Source organism: Anabrus simplex, chromosome 8 (assembly GCF_040414725.1).
Source record: "Anabrus simplex isolate iqAnaSimp1 chromosome 8, ASM4041472v1, whole genome shotgun sequence".
Taxonomy (NCBI): Eukaryota; Metazoa; Arthropoda; class Insecta; order Orthoptera; family Tettigoniidae; genus Anabrus; species Anabrus simplex.
This window is the reverse complement of record NC_090272.1, coordinates 13,526,887-13,552,812: the sequence shown is the minus strand read 5'-3', so window position 1 is coordinate 13,552,812 and position 25,926 is coordinate 13,526,887.

Sequence of the window (25,926 nt, the reverse complement as noted above, 5' to 3'; positions counted from 1 at the left end):
CTAAATACTCGTGCTAGCCATCTTGGACAAAGATAATAAGAAATCACAGACATGACACTCCCATGTATGGGCGTTTGACCTCGAAGAGTACAAACAGTTGACTAAGTATCCAGCGAACTGTAGCAAAATGGCGACCTGTTTTTATTCCGTATGTAAGAATTCGTACTAGTATACCTATTTCGCGCTCGTAACGACGGAATTTCTTAATCAACCTCCGATTTCAGACTTTATCTGAGTAAAATAATTATTTATTTGTTTCAACTAGTACAGTGATATTTCATGGATGTCATTTATTCATGTAAGGTATTTATAAGTTAATATGGGAGAAAAATATATATACACATTTAGTAGACAATGCGATTATCTAACGTGAAGATTTACGGTTGGATATGCTTCCCGTCACCAACATGAACGATTTGAGATTTAATCAAGATCATAAATAATTATAGGTAAGTAGGTTAGAAAAAAATATTTTATTTCATTAAACTAAGCACTTGTGTCACTCCTCACCAGTAGGCTGGAGTCGTTGGTGGTTCACCTTCACTCAAAATTACAACCTGCCATAAACATCCTGTTCACCTTTCATGATGGAGATAACCTTCAACAAGCTGCAAAGCAAATCTTGCCTAGTAACAGCTGCACTAAACCACTCCTTAGTTTTTCCCCTCACTCGCAGTAGGGGAGGAGGAGAGGGGGTTCTTTTTTACATAAACTAACATCGTGTTCACCTTTCGCCAGCAAGTGACCTTTTAAAGCAATTCCAGTTGCCACATAGTCACTGTACCTCGCGCACAACAGTAACCTTCAAGAAATAATTGCCTCTTACATAAAGACTTCTGAGTGTGTAGTTATCATTTCACAAGTGCCTGGCCTCCTTGACCAGTGAGAGACACTCCAGCAAGTAACTTTTTAAAGCAAATCCACTCACTGCCCCATGGTCACTGCACCTCACCCACATCAGTAACCTTTAGAGAAATATTTACCTCTTACATAAAGACCTCCGGGTATGTGTAGTTAACATTCCACACGCGTCCTAAAAATATAAATTTACTAGACAATGCCATTATCTAACTTGAAGATTTATGTGTGGATGTCCTTCTTGTCACCAACATACACGATTTGAGAGCTAATCATGATCATAAATAATTATAGGTTAGTAGGTTAGAAACATTTTTTTTGATTAAACTAAGCAGTTAATTACACTCAATAGAGATTTTAATCTCTACTAGGAGAGCAAGGTTAATACCCTTCAGTAAAGGATACTCAAAAATGCACCATAACAAGTGTTGTTACCCATCACACCAACCCACCTAGGCTTAGCAGTAGAAAGGTGCCGCAAGGAGCGACATTCCACACTTGTGTGTAGCCTTGACAGCAAGAGGCTCACCGTACAGGAGAGTACATTCCACACGCGCTCTGCAAGTGAGAGGCGCCCGCAGGGGGGGGGGAGCCCAGCGCGCTTGCGCACAGGCTGTGCTGGTCCAGAGCCCCGTGGTCCAGAACCCCTTTTCCTTACCTACTTTCGTCTACTTATGTCATTCCACGCCATCTCTCAGCTGACAGCTATGAACATACTACTTAGTCGAGCAGCTCTCCTTCCTTCTCTCAGTTTTTTCCAGCCCAAAATTTGCAACATTTTTGTGATGCTACTCTTTTGTCGGAAATCACCCAGAGCAAATCGAGCTGCTTTTCTTTGGATTTTTCCAGTTCTTGAATCAGGTAATCCTGGTGAGGGTCCCATACATTGGAACCATACTCTAGTTGGGATCTTACCAGAGACTTATATGCCCTCTCCTTTACATCCTTACAACAACCCCTAAACACCCTCATAACTATGTGCAGAGATCTGTACCCTTTATTTACAATCCCATTTATGTGATTACCCCAATGAAGATCTTTCCTTATATTAACACCTAGATACTTACAATGATCCCCAAAAGGAACTTTCACCCCATCAACGCAGTAATTAAAACTGAGAGGACTTTTCCTATTTGTGAAACTCACAACCTGACTTTTAACCACGTTTATCAACATACCATTACCTGCTGTCCATCTCACGACATTTTCGAGGTCACGTTGCAGTTGCTCACAATCTTGTAACTTATTTATTACTCTATAGAGAATAACATCAACCGCAAGAAGCCTTACCTCTGATTCCACTCCTTTACTCATATCATTTATATATATAAGAAAATGTAAAGGTCCGACAATACTGCCTTGAGGAATTCCCCTCTTAATTATTACAGGGTCAGATAAAGCTTCACCTACTCTAATTCTCTGAGATCTATTTTCTAGAAATATAGCAACCCATTCAGTCACTCTTTTGTCTAGTCCAATTGCTCTTATTTTTGCCAGTAGTCTCCCATGATCCACCCTATCAAATGCTTTAGACAGGTCAATCGCGATACAGACCATTTGACCTCCTGAATCCAAGATATCTGCTATATCTTGCTGGAATCCTACAAGTTGAGCTTCAGTGGAATAACCTTTCCTAAAACCGAACTGCCTTCTATTGAACCAGTTATTAATTTCAAGAACATGTCTAATATATTCAGAAAGAATGCCTTCCCAAAGCTTACATACAATGCATGTCAAACTTACTGGCCTGTAATTTTCAGCTTTATGTCTATCAACTTTACACAGGCTTTACTATAGCAACTCTCCATTCATCTGATATAGCTCCTCCGACCAAGCAATAATCAAATAAGTACTTCCCAACCCATTGTCTTTAGTATATCCCCAGAAATCTGATCAATTCCAGCCGCTTTTCTAGTTTTCAACTTTTGTATCTTATTGTAAATGTCATTGTTATCATATGTAAATTTTAATACATTTTTGGCCTTAGTCTCTTCCTCTGTCTGGACATTACCCTTGTAACCAACAATCTTTACATACTGCTGACTGAATACTTCTGCCTTTTGTAGATCCTCACATACACACTCCCCTTGTTCATTAATTATTCCTGGAATGTCCTCCTTGGAACCTGTTTCTGCCTTAAAATTCCTATACATACCCTTCCATTTTTCACTAAAATTTGTATGACTACCAATTATGCTTGCCATCATGTTGTCCTTAGCTGCCTTCTTTGCTAGATTCAATTTTCTAGTAAGTTCCTTCAATTTCTCCTTACTTCCACAGCCATTTCTAACTCTATTTCTTTCCAGTCTGCATCTCCTTCTTAGTCGCTTTATTTCTCTACTATAATAAGGTGGATCTTTACCATTCCTTACCTCCCTTGAAGGTACAAACCTCTTTTTGCATTGCTCAGCAATTTCTTTTAACCCATCCCAGAGTCTGTTTACATTTTTATTTACCGTTTTCCACCGATCATAGTTACTTTTTAGAAACTGCCTCATGCCTGCTTTATCAGCCATATGGTACTGCCTAATAGTCCTACTTTGAAGACCTTCCTTTCTATCACATTTATTTCTAACTACGACAAAAACAGCTTCATGATCACCAATCATGAAATCCCCTGTTACAAATCTTGCTGCTTTCCTCTGCACACCATCTAGTGCTTTTATTAGATATTCGTGGTGAGGATCCCAAACACTGTTTGCATATTCCAATAATGGACGAACCATACTTAAGTAACTTATTTCTTTTAATTCTTTGTTGCATCCTTTAAGTAGCCTCATTATGACATGTAATGATCTGTATGCTTCCCCAACAATGTCATCAACATGACCCTTCCAGTGCAAATTACTTTCAAATCTCATACCTAAGTATTTGCACTTGCCATCTTTTGGGATAACTACCTCATCCAAAGTATATTCAAATTCAGTTTTAAAGTTCCTGTTTGTAAATGTTGTAACAGTTGATTTGCCTCCATTAACCTTCATATTATTTTCTTCAAACCATTCTTGGATACGCTCAGGTCCCTTTGTAATTCTGAACAATCCTCAATGTTATTTATTTCCCTATAAACAATTATGTCATCTGCATACAATCTTATTTTCGATGTTATATTGTTCCCTAAATCATTTGCGTATACTAAGAAAAGTAACGGACCGAGTATACTACCCTGTGCAATTCGCTTCCAAACTTTCTCTTCCTGTGATATATTATTTCCTACTTTGCCTTGCTGAACCCTTGAATTTAAAAATCTTATCCAACATATAACCCTTACGTCCAATCCTATTCCCTCCAATTTCTTTAATAATATTCCATGTTCCACTCTATCAAAGGCTTTGGAAAGATCTATGGCTATGCAATCTAACTGGCCTCCTTAATCCAACTGATCTGATATGTCCTGCTAAAATCCCACCAGTTGTTCCTCACAATAAAATTTCTTTCTAACTCCATACTGGCTCCTCGTGAACCAATTTTTATCATCACATATCCCTCTGATATACTTTGATATTAAACTCTCCAGTATTTTACAAACTATACTGGTCAGGCTGATTGGTCTGTAGTTCTCTGGTTTCCTTTTATCACCCTTTCCTTTATAAATTGGTATTGAGTCACGTACTGCATCGCTTGCTCAGAATGCATCGGGAGCTTTGCATCACGCGACCCATCACTAGAAAACATTGACATGATAATTGTGCTGAATGGGTATCACAGGCCATATATGTCGTCACCTTTCTTTATAAACCTCGTAAGTCAGAATTATAAAATTTTACTGGAGAGGCAAAAACGTTCCATGACTTCTTTTGAAGACCCGTTTGTCCTTTTATAGGCACCCACCGTTAATTGGTTACAAAATGTAAGTTTAATTAATATATATCAAATATGGACTTACTAGCTTTTTAATCTTGGATTCAACACATTTTATGTCACGAGGTTTTTTACGTAAAAATGTGAAATGAAGAATTACAAGTCCATAGTTTTGTTTCATAACTTTTACATTTTACTACCAATATAGTCCGCCTAGTGACCTTGAATGTTATGTCCTTGAAGTATATATGGTCTGATACCGTTGTTAGTCGGTTCGAGTCCCGTTGGTCGAAAAATGTTCACCATCAGAATGTTGGCCGGCAGGGTAGGGGAGGTGGTGGTATACAATTTATAATCACTTGATTGCGTGCCAAAAGCTTGGATTAAATTCCAAACCACTTCACTTCGGTGTGAGGGCATATGACGCTGTTGATGTTAATTCGTCTGTCGGATGGGGACGTTATAAGCTTTGAGCAGACCCCTTGGTGCTATTCGACAGGAGTATGGTACGTGCCGACACCGGGTTTCACACTCTCCCTACCTCATTATCATCATCATCCCCTCCCCGCACATCCACACTCGCAGGTTTCCCATGGACGTCAAATAGTAAGATCTGCACCAGGCGAGCCGAACATGTCCTCGGACACTCCCGGCATTAAAAGCCATCTGATAAAGAAAGACCTACCAATGTACTGATTGTTGATTTGTAATGTTTTTGGAAAAAGTAACACTGAAGAGAAAATCGAAGAGTTCACATATTGTAGTTATTTATAGATTATTATTAAAGAATATAAGAACCAATTGGGTGATTATCTTTAGTAATTATTTTTATTCTATTTAATCTAAAAGTAAATAAACTAAAACAAAATATTTACTGTTATGCCCCACATTTCAGTAACATCAGGTTCAAAATACGACTGTCCTCCTTATTCATGAGGCAGGATATCATAGAAATGGTGATATTCACTGTCCAGTACTTGTTTTAATTGTTAGAGGTGCTTCCATTTCTCTGTTGTGATATTCAGCTTTTAAGTATACAATGGTGGAATCTTGTCTTTTGCACACTGAGTATCACCCCTTTGTTCCCTCTGAGGAAGATTATTCCAACAGTCAGAGTGATTCAGCTTGTAATCGATAGTCTCGCTTGGGTTGTAACCAATGGCCCGGATGTCTGGAAGAGCAGCATCTCCCACTTTACTTCCAGGACGCTATGATTTGTAGATTCTGCAGGCTTTATTGTAATTCTTGAAGAGGTCGTACCGAAGATATTTGACATTGTAGGATTTGGGATACTCCTGGCATGGTTATAGACATCTACGTATGCTGCTGGAGAATAGGTATCCTGATTTCTAAGACGTTTCTCTATCGTGTATTGCATGGAGTCACACTCCATTTGTGTGTCCCCTTCTCTAAACACTTTTGTGTATTAGTAATATCGCACAAAGAAGAAAGGTTCAGTAGTGCTTTAGATAGAGTGATATTCATATTCTGATGACAGCATCCATCACTGTAGAGAATTATAATTTGGTAACGAATAAGAAATTTTGTAAGGTGCTTTAATTTTGGGGCATCCTATACCGCACGTGCGGTTACCGCTTCTGAAACAGGTGTCGCAATAGGAATATTCGAGAAATTGCTACCTATCTTAATATTACCATATATGGCGAAAAGAACAGGAATGTAGTGGAATTTGTATCTTATTGGTTGTTTGTGATCTGGCCATTTGCGGTCTTCTGCCGGATTTGTGAGTATGATGCGAGTTCTTGGCGTCATTTTTCAGCCGAACGCCCTAGCGGGAACTCCTACTTTCTTGGTAAGTGCTATTTCCATGTTTTCTGATTACGTTTGATTTTATTTAATGCCTTCTCTGTTTCGGTATTTTCTTGTTTAATGTAATTTTCAATGTTTTAAATTCAACATGTCTGAGTATCCCCTAAATTCCCGTTGTTTTTAATTTCAATTCTTACACCTGCGTTTTTGATAGACAACACATTGTAAGTTTGCATTATCCTACGATGCTAAACCTTGTGTTTTTCTAAGTTACTTAAGTATCCCGATTAAAATCTATTTAAACATCCTTGGTTTTAATATGTTAAGTATCTGCTAATATGCAATTCTTTGATTTGTTTCTTTTAAAGTTGTATTGTGTTAATTTTAATATAGTTGAGCTCGAGGGTGATTCTTGAGAACCTTTTCTTCCCCACAACGTCATACCTTCGTGCGGACCTCAACAGGGCTCCTGCACGTTCCACATTCCTGTCCTTGGTCGTCGTTTATTAGGCCTGTAAGGTTTCCTTCGCATATGGTTTGATTTTGCGTATTTATGATCTACCGTGGTTTTTACATGTGTTGATGAGTAACCCCTGCCACTGTGTCATTTTACTATTTCCGTATTATTATTAACAGTCAGTATCCTTGTTTTCGGTTTCGTATTCTTCTTCTTCTTCTTCTTCTTCTTCTTATTATTATTATTATTATTATTATTATTATTATTATTATTATTATTATTATTATCATTCATTCTATTCGTATTTTATTATTATTATTCATGTACGCGTAACTGTCCCATTTGCGGCTACATTTGGTATCAGATCGTGTGTTATGAAAGGAGAAGAGGTTCACGATAATCATTCTCGGCTAACGTTGTAAAATTATTTTGGATCCTAATTTGGAATATATTACTAATATGTTCCTTCTATAGGTTGTAATGGTTTCATGTGTATTCATAATTCCTGTTTTTGTTTTTCATGATTCTTGCTCGAGTTCTTCTCACCACGTGTTTTTCGTTCCGCGATGTTCAGTTTGTGTTGCTGTGTTTCACCTTGTCATTAACGGAGGGACTAAATGGTATGTCACTATCTGTCACTGCCGTCTCGATCATCCTATACTGCGTGCTCTATACGAGGCTTTTTGCGCCTACGCTGTGACACAATTTCTCCGCTAGATGGCAGGCATAGACATACAATGTTCAAACTTATTCTAATGACGACAGCCTACAAAACACTATGCAGTATGGTAATATGTTCATTGAAGCTCGTAAATTACAACAGTAATATTAAATATCGGCAATATTACCTGTATGAAGTCGCAGTTGGCCCCTTCATTTACAATTTAAAGATTTTCATGTACGAAGGCTTGGAGTGGTACCGTACTTTTTGTGTTCTTGCCAACGCAATATCCATTAATTGAGTTCTTATGATCTTCTTTGGGATAATATCACTAAGAGTTTGCTGATGTTCTTTGACCTCACACTGTAACAAAACACATTCATAAAAGAACGACGTCGCAAGTCCTAGTATTAAGCTCGTACGTTTGAAGGACTTCGACAAAAGGGCACTGCAGCCTGCAGATGCTTCACCAGAGACAAAACAAGGTTTTGGGTATCTAACACCTCCTCTGTCCTGATGCATAATCAGTTCCATTTAGCGGTGTCGAAGCTCTAGGCAGTGAGATGTTGCTGACACAAATGTCACACTCCCTCTCTTCAACAACACGAACCTAGTACCCGCAAATTAGGATTTGATTTTCTGTTTCTAGTTTGATTTGAATGTTATCGTCTGTATATTTGAGGTTGTCCAAAATGTCTAAACATGAAGACGTTTGTTTTCTGATTGTCCGTCACATTTCTTATCACAAGGAATCCACTATGCTCCACGGCTTTTATCACCTTCTGAAAAAATCCACAGCCCGTTTCCAGTCATTCGACCAGGTCAGGAACGGAATGAATGAGGCCCCCATCTAGCAGCGAAGATAGGAACTGTGCCGTCTGCCGAAGCCCGTCGCTCTCCTCCGGGGCAATGAATAATGAATGACAGACGAAATGAAATGATATTCGGGAGTTTGCTGGAATGAAGTATGACAGGGAAAACCGGAGTATCCGGAGGAAAACCTTTCCCGTCTCCGCTTTGTCCAGCACAAATCTCCCAAAGCCGACAGCCGTTTTTTTTCTTAATTCCTTCTAGACGGTATTTCAAGGAGTCGTATCTTTTCTGGCTGAGAACCACCTTGCCGAGATTGGCAAAATGATACACAACAGTTGAATATTTCGGTGAAAGAATCTGAAGTTTCAGTTCTACGAAAAATATATCTTGCACAAACGGAAGGGGACATGTACGGTACCTACGCCTTAAAATCACTTTTGAAATATCTCTAAGCAAAACATGATTAATTTATTTCACAGTTTTATACAAAATATCTCTTGTACGAACGGAAGTGATCAGACACGTTTACTCATTGTACGAAATATGTCAGACTTTTACACACTTTCATGCACCAATAACACAGTGCTACACCCACAATGACCGCGAAGATTGTGCGTCTACTGCTGCACTCCTACGGCGACTTGGAGAAATATTGGTAGTCGCGCCTTTCTGTGTTAAACTAGTGGCATAGAGCAGGCAGAATAAGAGGATCGAGACGACGGTGCTATCTGTAACAAGTTTTTTCTGATTCCTCGTTAATTTTCATTATAATTTCTTTGGTCGCTAGCCTTCTGCTGACCACATGTTTCCTTAAGTTTATAGTATCACATTGCGTGTGCCGTATTCTAAATTAAGTTTTCGGTGATAAATTTCAATGTGTGGTCGTTAACTTACGGTAGTTCCTTCGATCCGTGTTCCGATTGTAACATCTGTGTAATTCCCGGTTGCTTTAAACTACGTTGTGAAATCATGCTAAGTACTGTTCTTCCGTGTCTGAATTCATGTTTATCTCTCGAACAGCTGAGGTGCCTGTTGAAAACAGCTGAGCGTTCGACCCACTGCAAGTTGTGCACACCCTACATCTTAAAGTTATCTCGTGTCGCGTTCTGCTTGTTCTTCTTCCAGACCACGTAAATTGTAGTGTAAATTGTCAGATTGATCATTGTGTTCTGGTCAAGTTTTAGCATGATGTCCCATTAAGTTTTCCGAAACATCCGTTTTCGTAAATTTTCTCTAATCATTTTGAGGTTAATGTTCGTAAAATTTCATCTATTTCTTCGAGTGTTTTTCTGTTTGCAAATCTCGTTTTTTGGCACATTAAGTTCAAAGTTTCATTTCTTGTTGCCTGTTGTATGCTATTTGGCATCATTCTACGTGTGAGATATTCTAAAATTGATATTTTACATCGTATTTTAGCTCGGTATAGATTTAAATTTCCGGTCATGTGGTGTTGTATTTGGTCTTTTACTGTATCTGGTTTCGTTCCCAAGTAGGTATGGGACTGTTTGGAGCAATTCCCAGCCAGTTACTAAATTCTCCAATCAGATTAGAGGGGATTGGATCTCTTAATCTGAGTGAAAATTTCCTGGTTTGCCTTATTATTGAGCTTTTCCATCGTGTAAGTGTCTGTTCCCTTGTCACTTCGTGTGTTCCTATACTTGCTAGGGAGGGTACTTCATTGACTGTGATAGTCTTTTAGGGTGAAAGTGCTCACCATATTAATAGTCCAACCTTCACTGAAGCCATTTGGAAAATTAGACGTTCTCGTGACATTTTTTAAATCTGGTACGTCTGATACGTGTTTCCTCGTATTCTTTTTTTTTTGGTTTTAGGTGGCTAGATGGAAAATTATGTCCCTTGTTACTGTAAAATTTTACTAGGAAGATTTTCTGCAAATGTTCATTTCGGTGTCATAATGCCGAGCTGTTAATTTCTGTTAACTTTGTAGTTGGTCTGCAGGTCATCAAGATTTTCGTTTCCGTTAGGGTATAGGTAGGCAATACCGTGATAAATTTTAATAAATCATAATTTATTCTGGAAAGAAAGTCAACAATAATGCAAAATTAACAAAAACGATTCCGTGAATGTATACACGTATATAACCATAATGAAAACAGAACAAAAATAACATCAATGGCGAAAAAATAATACAATCACGTACAGCTATAGACGAATACCGTGATAGATTTAAACTTCATATATACGTACATACAACTCAATAAGCAAACGAAAACATTTTATAACATTAACATATCGAAAATAGACAGTACGAAAAATAGTTTAATAACATACAGGACCTATTTATAGTTGTTTAATTATCATCATCGGACGTCACAACATTGTCACATTTTCTGCACATGAATTGTGGAGATTGACCCACTTCAACACAATTTTCGTGAAACCAGTCTGAACAAAACGCACACTGAATTCATTCTGCCCCATTTTTTGGGAGCAACGTCACTGACATAGGAACAAGAACATTCTCATAGTTGGAATATTTTCTAATCTGGCTAACTTCGCTCGAGCTAGCTGCAGTAGTTTCCTTTGGCCTTCGCTGTGGTCCTGATTCAGGTAGCGGGATGAGTACTTTAGCCTTGGGGTCATTTTTTCGTCACTGTTGGATTGTCTGCCGGGATTCACACTGTGGAAGAGCCAAGGTTTTATTGATATCATCCTGTAAGGAATTGCTGGAGTGGCTAGTTGAGGGCTCTTCGGCTCGTAGGCTCATGGGAGAAGGCGCAATGGAGTCAGGATGAACAGCTGATCTGTTGAAAGGGTAGACCCCAGATTTCCGAAAGCCATTCATAATTTTCTCTGGCGTGATTGCGATGCAGTATGCAGGTGAAAAAAGTGTACAGAAGTCCATTCTGGACGGAACAGGAATGGGATGTTCGTTTTTGTACTGATTCAACTGATTGCGCCAAGGATTCTTTAATGACTTTAAAACGCTAACATCAAGTGGTTTAAGAATATGGCTTGGGAATGTCACAAAATAGATGTCATTTTTTCTAGCAAAATTTAAAACATCAATTCCCATGTGAGAGGCATGGGAATCCAAAAAAAGCAGAACGGGCCTAGCTTCCGAAATGTTCTTTACAAAGTGGTGAAGCAATTCTAGGAAGAGATCTGCATTAATCCAGCCGTTTTTGGGACTCGCACTATGGAACCTCTGGGCGCATTCCTATCCAACCCTTCCACTATCATAACACCTTTGAATATTATCATTGGAGGCACTGTTCCCCCAGCTGCATTACAGCATGCCAGTAGAGTTTGTGTAACTCCGTTTTCAGCAAAAATTCTAGAATAAAAAATTTTCTTTCCAGTTTTCGTGACTATTCACGAAGGCTTAACTACGAATGTGACGCCAGTCTCGTCACAATTGAAAATATGCTCTGGTTTTGCCAGCGAGATCTAATTTTACCACCGTATTTTCTACACTGTCATAAAAATCCCTGGGGTTTTCTTCATTAGCTGTTACAGCCCGACTAGCTGCTAATTTCTCTGGTGTCCTCAAAGATGAGCGTCTTGAAACATCGCCACCAAAACGCACCTGCCTTTCCTTTTTCCTCATTAAAGGGGGACACTCTGCCAACCTAAATGCTAGTCGTTTTATGGTGGTGACATTCAATCCTAAACCCAGCTCGTACATTTCTATGACATGTTTGACCAGCTTTATTTCAACGTCTTTCGATGGAACAAAAGGCCTTCCGAGTTTTTGTACCTCATGAGGTTCTTTGTCATTATGACGACTCACATGGTTTTTTAGGGTGCTCCATGGTACGCCAAACTCTTTAGAAGCCTTATATAATGTCTATTTCTCACTAACAGCCTTTCTAACTGATTACAAGTATAGCTGCCACGCCGCAATTTTTGAACTGACGCTCTCCCAGGCCCACCAACTCGAGATCTGTAAGAAAGAAGGCCGAATTCGTAAGCTTCCCAAGCTCCCTCCATTGCTCGTAACTAACATCAACGCACACAGCCAAATCCAGCCTTCTTTCTAGTATATATAATGCGATTATCGTTTGCCTGCCATATACACAGAATATACAACACAATTTACACTAACTTCAACACATTTAACATAGTACTTACATAGTTTCTTTCACCAATTCACAGTTTGACATCCTCTGTCGTTGTGTCTGCGGCTTCTTTGTCGGCACCATTACGCTCACTGCAGGGCCACAGAACAAGGAAACTATTCTCATTAAAAACAACCCTCTGCTCCGCTTAGTGTTACCGTGATAGAAGTTCAAATAAAGTATCACGATAATACCACATATCACGATAATACCACATATCACGGTAATACCTAATTTACCCTATTTTAACTTCGTCACTACTGACATTTTGAAGGTGTCACGATTTAGCTAAGCCAGTCAATTAATTTCTCTGTTTTGAGTTCCCTTGCAACATCCTGAATTTATCCTTTTATTTGTTTTGTTTATTTTGCTTAATGCTGGGCGATTAAGAATGCACACAGTAACCTAATTGAGTAGTTATTTGGGATTTATTTAGTTATAAGCAAAATTTCTATTAAAAGCCTGGCTGGCAATCTCCTGGATTTCATAGTTTAATTAAGAATATTGGTTGTAAAAAGGATGGTCGTTTATGACCATATTAGGTATACTTTAATGTTATGCATTTTGGGGTAAGATTAGTTAAAGATTTTGTAAAGTTTTGGTACTAGGGTAAACTCTGGTGGATTTACCTCCCTAAGGAGTCTTGTTATTTGTTACTGTTACCGTGGTTTGGTGGATTGGCAGAGGTGAAAGAAGGTGCCGGGGTGAATGGATCTAACTACAAAGCCTAGATATGAATTAAAATTGCATTAAATGTTATATTTTCGAAAATAGCAAAATTTAACAATTCTCACGTAGACTTTCAAAATTTAACAAATAACAAAAGTCAACAAATAACCGACAATCAGGTACAAGACCAGTAAAGCCAAGATTTAGGGACAAATTAACAATCTGGGCTTCAAGCCCCACTTTTTACAATTTCTGAGCTCTCCGCTCAACTTTACCAAGGCACATTTTCGTCCAAAGGGCAGAAAACCCCATCATTCAACGAGACTTTGCTCCAAAAACCATATCAGGCCTCCTAGAGGCACTTTTACCACATATAAAAGAGCTGACCCGCTCTCAATTTTCTGAGCCTCTCAAAGGCCACAACAGACTTTACCATTAACTGCCCTCAAGGCACACTTACAAAGAAATAGGGGTATCTTGTACCCAAGCTACTGGGCCTTAGTAGAAAAATAACAGGTTAAGTTAACCCTTCACTGCGCAATTTTTCAAATTTTGATGAAAAAATATATTTTACTACTTATAATGTACTAATTTGTGGAAAAATAGTAAAAAAAATATAGTTACAAAATGTGAAGATTATGGCTTAAAAAGGGGTTTGGGTCTCAGGAGAAACACTGCGCACTGAGGGTAAAATAATGTTTGAGAACTCTTAGAACACATAAATACTTTATTGCATGTTTTTTAAAGATGTAATTAAAAAATTAACCTTCCAAAGCAAAAAGCACGAGAAACTAAAGGGTACATATATACAGCATGTACAAACCACATTGTTTGAAAAATAAAAAACTGATACGATAAATGAACATTCACGCTGATTATGAATAATGTATTGCACAATCAGGTAAATTTAGCATGTATGTTTGATTTCCTTTTATAAGCCTAATTATCACACAGATAGTAGGCTATTACATGTCCGGCCCCGCGGTGTATGGGGGCAACGCGTCCGCCTGTCACCCGGCGGCCCCGGGTTCGATTCTCGGCCGGGTCAGGGACTTTTAATTGTAATGATTAATATCCCTGGCCTGGGGACGGGGTATTTGTGACGTCCTTAATTTTCTTTCACTCACACACAACATTCCACATTACCGCCATTCCAATTACACGCAGGTTCATTCAATATGGTGCCAGTAGGGGCAAAAGTTCCACATGGATCGACGCCCCGAACAAATAGCATTTTATAAGTAAAGAAAATCTGCAGCAAGGATCAGTTTGAAAATAAATTTTATTTTTTCCTTTCAGTGGGAAATATCGTGTCTACTCAATTTCAATTAGTGCGATAACTGTAAAAACAGTTTTTCTTATTGTGTAGGCACAAATATACTGCACACTTTATGCACTTAGAATGCGTTTTGGCACTACAACCAGGCAATTTAATGCGCTGCTGATTCTCTGTAAATACTGGCAAATGAGAAAGTTAATCACTCCGAACATCTTGTGGTGGTGCTGGTGTAGTAGGGCCTTTCCTCTCCTTTAGCAGTAGCTGCACTTCAACTTCAAATCTAAGCCTTCCCCGTGAGGAAGTAATGGGTTTTCCAAACTTGCAGAGTATTACACCAAGATCAGCAAGGAATTCAGCAAGTGTCATAATAGGCTGTATCGCTTTTTCAGTAAAGCATCTCTTAGACAAAAGCCAAGCATTTATGACTAACAGATCCAGCTCACATATTTCATCTGGTAGCACTGTTGTGCCAGAAAATTTGAGATCTTCGTCAGCCCATTGCATACATCCCCTTTTCCATATAACATTTCTATATTTCACTTTGTCTGTTGTTTGATTTGCTAAGGTAGAAATACGCTTAGGACCTTTCTGTTTTGCACTATCTGAGACAGACTCTACACTGACAGATGTTTGTGGCTGATTGGAATAAGGCTTAGTAGGTGGTTGTTGTTCGGTACCAAATGTTGATTGGTTAGGCTCAGGGCCAATTGGTGGTTGTCTGGAGAAAGCCTTAGGGGTTATGTCCTCAGAAAAGGGTATATTTTCCATCCTGAACTCTTCATCACTATCATCTGAATAATCCAGTCCATCTTCACTATTTTCAGTTACTGCAAGAATTTCTTCCAGTGCAGCAAACAATTGTTTATCAGTTAGTTTGTCATTATATGATATTTTTAATATAATACAAATATTATTAAGGCATAAACACACTTTGAAACACTGTCAAGCAATTTAAAAACACTCCATTTCGGTCCCTGAACAAAACCAAGTCAATAATAACGAAATCTAACATGGTCTCCATAAAAATATTCATGACTGCGCAGTGGGTCTCACAAGGAACAAACAGTTTTCACGAAATTTTCTGCTGTAAAGAAACATAATTCCACAAAAAACATGTGTATATTATCCTAAAACCCTCAATTACACAGAAAATCTTTTAACAACTGAAATTTGTCACTCTATGCACTTACTATAAACAAGAGAAACACAGGTATTTGGAGTAATGGCTGTTGTCATGGAAACTCTAAAAATTTCTTTGTAGGTGAACCCTTTGTTGGTCTACGGTGGATGATTCTTGAACTAAAATGTCTGAATAGTCCAGGCCTCACAAGGAACACCATCCTCATGCGGAAGATCGGTTATTCAGTTACTCAGGGATGCAAAAAGTAGTATGGGTCTCGTGAGACCCACTGCGCAGTGTGGGGTTAATGGCCCAAAATGAAAAATGAATGGAGGCGTGAATTTGCACTCCTACAGGAAACTTCTTAAAACCTAAGAGGCACTAGGCCGATGAAACAGGGGCTATTCCCAAACTATGGAGGTGACTCGTATACTGAATAAATTTAACACATTAATGACTAGAAGAAAATCGGTTACAAAAACGTAGTCACCTCAAATCAAAATGAAGGGGAGCTCGAGAGGGTAAAGCACTCTCTATCCCCGATTTACAGTTAAAGATATATGAAGTTTTTACATAAACAAGAAGAAATTTACATTTTTAAGAGATAGGTTACATGGTAAAATTTTATGACCTTCCCCGCGGGTTAAACTGCTGAGCTAGCAAGAAATAAAGATGTTAAGTGGCCATTACCTTACTGAAAAACTGCTGCCTGAAGAAAGAGGCGCTTCCCGCCTCCTGCTACACGTTCATACACTAAGTTGGATGTTGATGAAGTGGCCGAGAGACAAGAAAATCAGCACTTTTTATATCTTCGGGGACGATTCGAGACCTTTCATGAATAATTAAGCCACACCCACAGGCTTTTATTGGTTACGGTACACAGTTACATACAAAATCGAAGAAGAAAGACACGATTGGTCAAAAATTAATTACAGAAATAATTGATTGGCTAACTTCAAAACTGGCGAAAAGAAAAGATTAATATTGCCAACCCACAAATGAAAGAACGAAATTTAGTAATAAGAAAACTTATGAGTACAAAATATCTTCAAGAAAGTTCCCTCACTTCGCACCAGGGTGCATGATCATAGCTTTTTAGTAGAGACATCTAGGAGACAATGTCCAAACTTCTTGATAAATGGTAAACAAAAACACGTCGAAATTAACACAGTGACATCTTCAGAGCAAAAGTTTAAGTAGATCCAGTTTTAAGTTCACAGTTTCTCATGTAGAGGAGTACTTTAAGGCGGAAAATTCAAAAGTGCGGCATAGAGGTGTACCAGCCGGTACAGTTACAAAAATAATTAAAAACCTACCCTTGAAATTCAAACTTAAGTTTGTGCCCGTTCGCACGTCCACGACAGATTACAAAATGGCGCCGACCTAAGGTATGGGCCTTGTAATCTAAAGCAAGCAAGGAATAGTCGCCTGCTATGATGTCTCAGAGGGCCATATACTTCATGGAATGGTCATGTATTCGAGTAAGACGGACAGTGGACGGTGCACAGTATTGTTTTCAAAAAAATAGAAAAACATTATTATTGAAAATCTTCATCTTGAAATTTTCACGGCATCGAGAGCGGACGTAATCACCGTAATCGTAATATTTCATTTGGAGAAGCAAAGGATTGCGTATAAAAGAAAAGAAAGAATACAACGATTGAATAAGAATAAAGTATAAGTCTTCACCAAAATTCAAAATCGGTTAAGACGAAAATAAAAGTACTGAAGTCGTTACGTAAGAAGTTGCGAAGACGACGAGGAGCTACGAAGGAAATTAAAAAAATTAAGGATAAACGACGTCAAAGAAGAATAGTAAAATGGCAGCATATTGCAATATTATTAGCTTCAATTTTGAGACTGTCAAGAAGATGATCAAGATGATGCACTGAATTCACATGATGGACCGACCTGGGAACAATTCATCTTGCCATACGACCAGGAAATGACCAGGAAATGACGAGGAAGGCGACGGGTAACCATCCGACCGAGCCATGACGAAAGAAGGCGACGGGTAACCAGAAAGAACTACCAGAGCGTTGGATTGGATGACGTTCCAGATGTCATACCCGTGACCGAACCGAAGACCCATCTACATCCAATGGGAATGGAACAGCTGGACCAGGGACAACTATGAGCGAGCTAAGTCATTCATAACATTTTATTGCATAATTTTTGGTTTGCTTACACATGTACCTTAGGTATGTGCTGATGGCTAATTGTAGACCGATAATTTGGCAATGCAAGTGATGATTATCAACTAAGTGTGAGATAATTAAGTCTTAGTTACGATTGAATAACATAGCAGAAGTTATGCTATATCGACCAGAATATTTGTAGGAAGCGTGAGGTTTGAAGAGAAATATGAAACAGCTTATTGAATTGACATAATGAGAGATTATAGAGATTTCATTAATGTAATGCATAAAGTTGACGTCATGAATGGTTGTGCGCGGTGTAGAAAGAAACATGGAATTACGCAATTGTTTGGTCCATAAAAAGGGCATTGAACTCGTCTGTAGGTTATGAGGATCTGCGACTTGTAAATTTTATTAAGAAACAGTGTGGTATTTTTAACGTAGTCGTCAAGTTGGGAACGCGATATATTATTATGGAGGCTACGGTGTTTATATTAGATTGTTGTAACGATAATATGAATATGATAATTGGATGAAAGTTTCGAGTTGTGTATAGTTATTTGAGAAGGTTTTTACGCGATGCAGGACCATCGTGTACCTGCAAGTTAAGTTGTGCCACACTACAAGTGAATTTTACGTTTTATTTGCGTAATAATGCCCACACCGCAGGAGCTGCACAAGTCAAGGTACGAACTGGATTTATTAGTATAGATGTATGCTCGTGACGTAATTATATTTCAGTGTAGATGTTTTATAATGAATATTAGAATTCTACGACTTTGAATAGCTGTAGTTAACCAGAAGCATTACGACACCGATATAAGTAGTATAATAGGCGGGTTCGGCGGCCACCTCCACCTCAGGCTCCCAGAGGCCACCTCCACCTCAGCCAGAGGCCTCCCAGATGCCACCTCCACCTCCACCTCAGCCAGAGGCCTCCCAGATGCCTCCTCCACCTCCCGCGGGAAATTTGAATTTGTAAACAAAGCCACGTGCTTTTTGACAGCTGTCATCGACAACAACGCATCGCTAACCTCAGTACTGCCATCTTGACGGGCCTAAACCTCAGTAGCGCCAACTTAACCTAACTAGCTCGAGATAAACAAAGCCACGTGTTTTTTGACAGCCACGTGCTTTTTGACAGATTTGTAAACAAAGCCACGTGCTTTTTGACAGCTGTCATCGACAACAACGAATCGCTAACCTCAGTACTGCCATCTTGACGGGCCTAAACCTCAGTAGTGCCAACTTAACCTAACTAGCATGAGGTAAACAAAGCCACGTGTTTTTTGACAGCCACGTGCTTTTTGACAGATTTGTAAACAAAGCCACGTGCTTTTTGACAGACAACAACGCATCGCTAACCTCAGTACTGCCATCTTGACGGACCTAAACCTTAGTGGTACCAACTTAACCTCACTAGCGCGAGGTAAACAAAGCCACGTGCTTTTTGACAGCCACGTGCTTTTTTGACAGCTGTCATCCGCCATCTTTAAACCACAAAGCACTGTGCTGCCCTCTATATCGCAGTAGCTGCAAAATTCGTCACCTGTCATCGGCAGTGCTGCCATCTTGACGGGCCTAAACCTTAGTGCTACCAACTTAACCTCACTAGCTCGAGATAAACAAATCCACGTGCTTTTTGACAGCTACGTGCTTTTTTGATAGCTGTCATCCGCCATCTTTAATCTATAGAGCACAGTGCTGCCCTCTTTAGCTACTTACCCTTGAAATGTGGTGGCGGATAATTTGAAAAATGCTTTTCGACAAGCAGCCATCTTTAATCCAGAGAGAACAGTGCTGCCCTCTATGTGGTGGCGGCAAATTGAAAAATTCCACATGCTCTTGTTTGAAAACAAACTCACGTGCTTTTTTGACAGCTGTCATCTGCCATCTTTGAGCACAGTGCTGCCCTCTTTAGTTTGAAATGTGGTGGTGGTAAATTCCACGTGCTCTTGTTTGGAAACAAAGCCACGTGCAGCTGTCATCCGCCATCTTTAATCAACAGAGCACTGTGCTACTATAATGCGGGCAATTTCATCACCTGTCATCCGCCATCTTTAATCCACAGAACACCGTGCTGCCCTCTTTATGGCTACTACCTTAAGCACGTAGTAGCGGACAATTTGAAAAGTTCTGTTAGCTATCATCCGCCATCTTTAATCAAGAGAGCACCGTGCTGCCATCTTTAGCTAGATACCTTTGAAATGTGGTGGCGGCAAATTGAAATATTCCACGTGCTCTTGTTTGGAAACAAACTCACGTGCTTTTTCGACAGCTACCATCCGCCATCTTTAATCAACAGAGCATAGTGCTGCCCTCTTTAGTTTGAAATGTGATGGCGGCAAATTCCACGTGCTCTTGTTTGGTAAACATAGCCATGTGCTTTTTTGACAGCTGTCATCCGCCATCTTTAATACAGAGAGCACCGTGCTGCCCTCTTTATCGTAGTAGATGTAAATTCGTCACCTGTCATCCGCGGTGCTGCCATCTTTAGCTAGATACCTTTGAAAAGTGGAGGCGGATAATTTAAAAAGAAAAATTCTACAGCAGCCCTCTCTCGACGCTAATTGCATAAGATGGTGGCTATACATGACTCCTTAAGGGTGCTTACGCAAGATGGCTGCTATACACAGGTTCTTATGAGACGCCCTTGGGATGCTTGCGCAAGATGGCAGTTATACATGGCTCCTTATGAGATACCCTAGGGATGCTTGCGCAAGATAGCGGCTGAACTTATGGGATGGCTTAAGGGTCCTTGCACAAGATGGCTTGAGACGCCCTAAGGATGCTTGCGCAAGATGGCGGACACAAGATGGCAGCTATACATAACTCCTTATGAGACGCTTTAAGGGTGCTTGCGCAAGATAGTTGCTACTCTTAGCTTAGAGGCTAACGTGTCGTGATAGTTCGATTCATTAAATTTAGGGCTTAAATGCAAAATGTTAAATATATCGAAAACGGTGCACCGTAGAGCAAAACGGACAAAATTTTTCTGCCTAATACCTAGGTTCGCAGTATGAGGAACAAGAAAATCATAGTCTAATGATGAGATCAACGGTTCGGTTCCTACTTAGGCCCTTTGGCATTTGCTCTGTTTTAGCTTGTATTGAAGCGAGTCTTCGTAACATGATCAGGTCTAGCTATGGTAGAGAGTATAACGTACCGTGCAGGTTCGATTCATTAAATTTGGAGGCTTAAATGCAAAATGTTAAATATCTCGAAAACGATGCATCGTAGAGCAAAACGGACAAAATTTTTCCGCCTAATACGTAGGTTCGTAGTATCAGGAACAAGAAAAAACATAGTCTAATGATGAGATCAACGGTTCGATTCCTACTTAAGCCCTTTGGCATTCGCAGCTATCTATTTCTACAAGATGGTGGCTGCTCTTATGAGAAACAAGATGCCTTGAGACGTCCTAGGGATGCTTACGCAAGATGGCAGACACAAAATGGTGACTATACATAGCTCCTTATGAGACGGCCTAGGGGTGCTCGCACAAGATGGCGGCTACTCTTATGAAGAAAGCTAGCTTAGAGGCTACTGCGCAAGATAACAGCTGCTGTTATGCATGTGGTGGAGGGCAATTTGAAATTCTATGTGCTTAATCAACAGAGCACCCTGCTGCCCTCTTTAGCTGAAATGTGGTGGTGGATAATTTGAAAAATTCCTTTGACAGCTATCATCTTTAAAAACAATGGCGACTATACATAGGCTGTTAAGGTCTTATCATTCTCCTCCTCCTCCTCCTCCTCCTCCTCCTCCTCCTCCCCCTCCTCCTTCTCTACCTCCTCCTCCGCCTCTTATGTCAAGGCATAGCTTTATATCGAACAAGTTTAAACCTGCATCGCGAAGGCAAGCGTGTGCAGCGATAACATTATTATGCATATTTAGACTTTCGAAACATAAGAAGAGTAGAATCAAACGCTGTACTCGATACGACATGTGATCAGAACATTGATTGATGCGTTCAGAAAAACAAAATAAGTGATCAAGACTAGAATCGAACAATGTACTCAATACATCATGTGTTTAGAATATGTCAGGGGATACGCTTGTTCTAAGAAGATCAGATTGAAACATAACAAGACTAGAATAGAACACTGTAATCGATGTTGTTAACTTCAACATGTGATCAGAACATTGATTGATGTGTTCAGAACACAAAATAAGTGATCATGACTAGAATCGAACACTGTACTCGATACAACATGTGATCAGAACATTGATCGATGTGTTCAGAACACGAAATAAGTGATCAAGACTAGAATCGAACACTGTACTCAATACAACATGTGTTTAGAACATGTTAGGGGGTACCCTTGTTCTAAGAAGATCAGAATGAAACATAACAAGACTAGAATCGAACACTGTAATCGATGTTGTTAACCTCAACATATGATCAGAACATTGTTTGATGTGTTCAGAGCAAAAGTACAATTTTGATGATTTGCTTAGTGTAAAATCAAAAACTATGGAAACACACTGTGCACATATCGCGTAGCTAACTCGCTCAGTAAGCAATATTGCAAAACTACAACTTCAATGATTTGCATAGTGTAAAAATCAAAAACACACTGTACCCATACTGCGCAGCTAACTCGCTCGGTAAACGATATAGCCAAAGTATAACTTCAAATTATTTACCTTCCATCATTCGTCTTGTGTGTAAAAATCAGTCGAACAAGTTATCGCATAAACATGGCTGAAAAGAAATCGTGATAGGGTATGGAACCCAGGGGTTACATCTTATCAGAAGGGCAAAAAGGATGAAAGGACTCTTCCTCCTCCTTACCGCACATTCCTTGAAGGGCTAATTGGCTGAAGGGCTAATGGGCTAAAGGGCTAAAGGGCTAATGGGCTAAAGGGCTAATGGGCTAAAGGGCTAAAGGAGCAACAACCTCGTCGATCGCTATCAGCAAGAACGCTTGTACTTTGTTAAGTGTAGAAAATTAATCTTTATTTGTAAATGGTTTCATGTTCAGAACAAGGAATGGAAAAACCCCGAGGTGCGATGAGTTACGTTTTTCGAACTAGTGTTTGGAACACTGAACGTTTCAAGATGATAGCAGAGAGTTTAGCAATGTTCTGTTGTTGGATTTTAAATTCCGCGCTACAACATGCATAAGGAGGTAGCCTTGAGGTTTACCGCCGTAAAGATGGCAAGAGTGAGGTTAACAATGTTCTGTTGTTGGATTTTAAATTCCGCGCTACAACATGCATAAGGTGGCAGCCTTGAGGTTTACCAGTGACCCCTGTGACCAAAGGTCATTTAGCCATGGAGCCGGAAACTCATCAGTGATCTGCCCAGGTGACGGATTACCTATCAATTGTTTATCTAGCTTTTTCTTGATTATTTTCAAAGAACTTGGAAATTTATCAAAAATTTCCATTGATAATATATTTAACAGGCACTAGGAAAGAATGCCTTAGTTCATAAGTAGTTTCAATGCACAACGAGATCGTTGCAACAAAATCATGCCTTCGGATTTTATTAAAATTTAACTTAAAACATTCAGATTTATTTTCGATTTCCTATAATTCAATTAGAACTACTTAAACGAATTCCAATTTATTCACACTTGACTTATTAGTGTATTTGAGATGCATTGCGGCTGGATATTGTATCCAAATGAGATTGCTTATATAAGACGGAAGAAAATGAACTTTCGGAACAAGTTTACTGAGTCGATGTTTTACTTACATTTCAAATGCGAGGTGGAGCTCGGATAGGTCCAGTGATCTGTTGTAAATGTGTAATTTTTGAATTTCAACTTCACAAAGGAACTGATCATTTTATTAATTTAAATACTGAATATTATTTTTGTGTATCATACGAGCCAGCGCTGACTCATTTTTCATACATATTACCAGTCAATTTGAATACTGCGTTACATAATATGGAAATTAGTAATTTAATATTTTATTAATAAATATCTTGTTATTTTTCTACAATTGCTGGTGTCATGAGTTCTTTAATTATTATCTAGATTGTAAGTTAATTTATAGCGAAGTAAGGTATCGTGTAATTTAGTATTCATTTAACCATGGCAAGTTTCTCGAGGTCAAAACTCTAATAAGGTAGTCGGCGATGATTATTATAATGTCGTGAGTAACGATGGGTGACATCCGTGGGTCGGATTTCTCTTGGACTCACGTAAAGCGAATTCTACAGTGGGATTACATGTCCTACTAGCCATAATTAAACCCTGAGGTATCCGCTGAGCGACTCCATTTCGTCAAACTAGGCTGCCTAACGTCGAGTTAGAAAATGGAGGTATCGGGCAAAGAATGTTTAACCCGTTGGTTGCATTAAATTGGTCGCCCAATGTGGCGCAACAACATAAGATAGAGGCATCGGGAAAAGTTACACTGACCATTGGGTTACAAGTTCTTCGATAGTTGAGGCCACTGGCCTTATTTCTTCACTTCGACGTTTCTGCTGTGTTTGCTTATGTTGCATGTTCCAGTGACCGCAATACCACGGCCTCTGTTCAACGTATGGTGTATGTTTGGAGCCTCCAATGTACCTATTGGCCACTATTATCCGATGGTGGAATGGGAAGGTGTTTCTGATGGCGGCAGTCGGCAGTGCTGCTAAAGGATCCTTCGCCAGTTAGGGGCCAGTTCACTAAGCTGGTGGGCTGTGCTGAGGCTGCAAGAGAGCAAAGGTGGGACTGCAATATTGATGGAGATCGTTGGCATCGGCAGCGGCCAGCGCCTTCGTTTGACAGCGATACCAACGCTGTACTTGTGATTGTTTTCACCTGTATATACGTCCCTGAAAGGAACGAAGATCAATATTTGTGGTCTGGTGCGATTGTAGTGTTGCGAGAGTCTTCAAATGTCTATTAATTTCATTTAGGATTGTTTGTCGAGCTGAGCTCGACTTTGGGAGGAGGAGAACAATGTAGCGTTGGTTCAGATACAAATAACGCCTCACACATAATAATAATAATAATAATAATAATAATAATAATTATATTATATTATATTATATTATATTATATTATATTATATTATATTATATTATATTATATTATATTATATTATATTATATTATATTATATTATATTATATTATTATTATCATTATTATTATTATAGTATGAATAAGAGTTAACGCGGAAATAATAATACTGACACTTAATAATGTGAATACGGAAATAGTAAAATGACACAGTGGCAGGGGTTACTCATCAACACATGTAAAAACCACGGTAGATCATAAACACGCAAAATCAAACCATATGCGAAGGAAACCTTACAGGCCTAATAAACGACGACCAAGGACAGGAATGTGGAACGTGCAGGAGCCCTGTTGAGGTCCGCACGAAGGTATGACGTTGTGGGGAAGAAAAGGTTCTCAAGAATCACCCTCGAGCTCAACTATATTAAAATTAACACAATACAACTTTAAAAGAAACAAATCAAAGAATTGCATATTAGCAGATACTTAACATATTAAAACCAAGGATGTTTAAATAGATTTTAATCGGGATACTTAAGTAACTTAGAAAAACACAAGGTTTAGCATCGTAGGATAATGCAAACTTACAATGTGTTGTCTATCAAAAACGCAGGTGTAAGAATTGAAATTAAAAACAACGGGAATTTAGGGGATACTCAGACATGTTGAATTTAAAACATTGAAAATTACATTAAACAAGAAAATACCGAAACAGAGAAGGCATTAAATAAAATCAAACGTAATCAGAAAACATGGAAATAGCACTTACCAAGAAAGTAGGAGTTCCCGCTAGGGCGTTCGGCTGAAAAATGACGCCAAGAACTCGCATCATACTCACAAATCCGGCAGAAGACCGCAAATGGCCAGATCACAAACAACCAATAAGATACAAATTCCACTACATTCCTGTTCTTTTCGCCATATATGGTCATATTAAGATAGCAATTTCTCGAATATTCCTATTGCGACACCTGTTTCAAAAGCGGTAACCGCACGTGCGGTATAGGATGCCCCAAAATTAAAGCACCTTACAAAATTTCTCATACTTTACAGAATTATAATTCTTGATATACAGATCACTTAATCACTCTTGCAATGTTAACAATAAATTTCATAAGTCTCACTCGTGAGGTTTCCCTAAGTTACATTTTTTCCTAGTTACGGTACATAAAATTTGAATACAAAACTCACTCCAAAATACTTCTTGCATCTTGCAATGTTCATTCTGTCCCAAAATAAAATGGTACACATATTAAGAAACACTATAATGAATGATTTTCAAGTAAAGGGTAAATAGTAATTTACA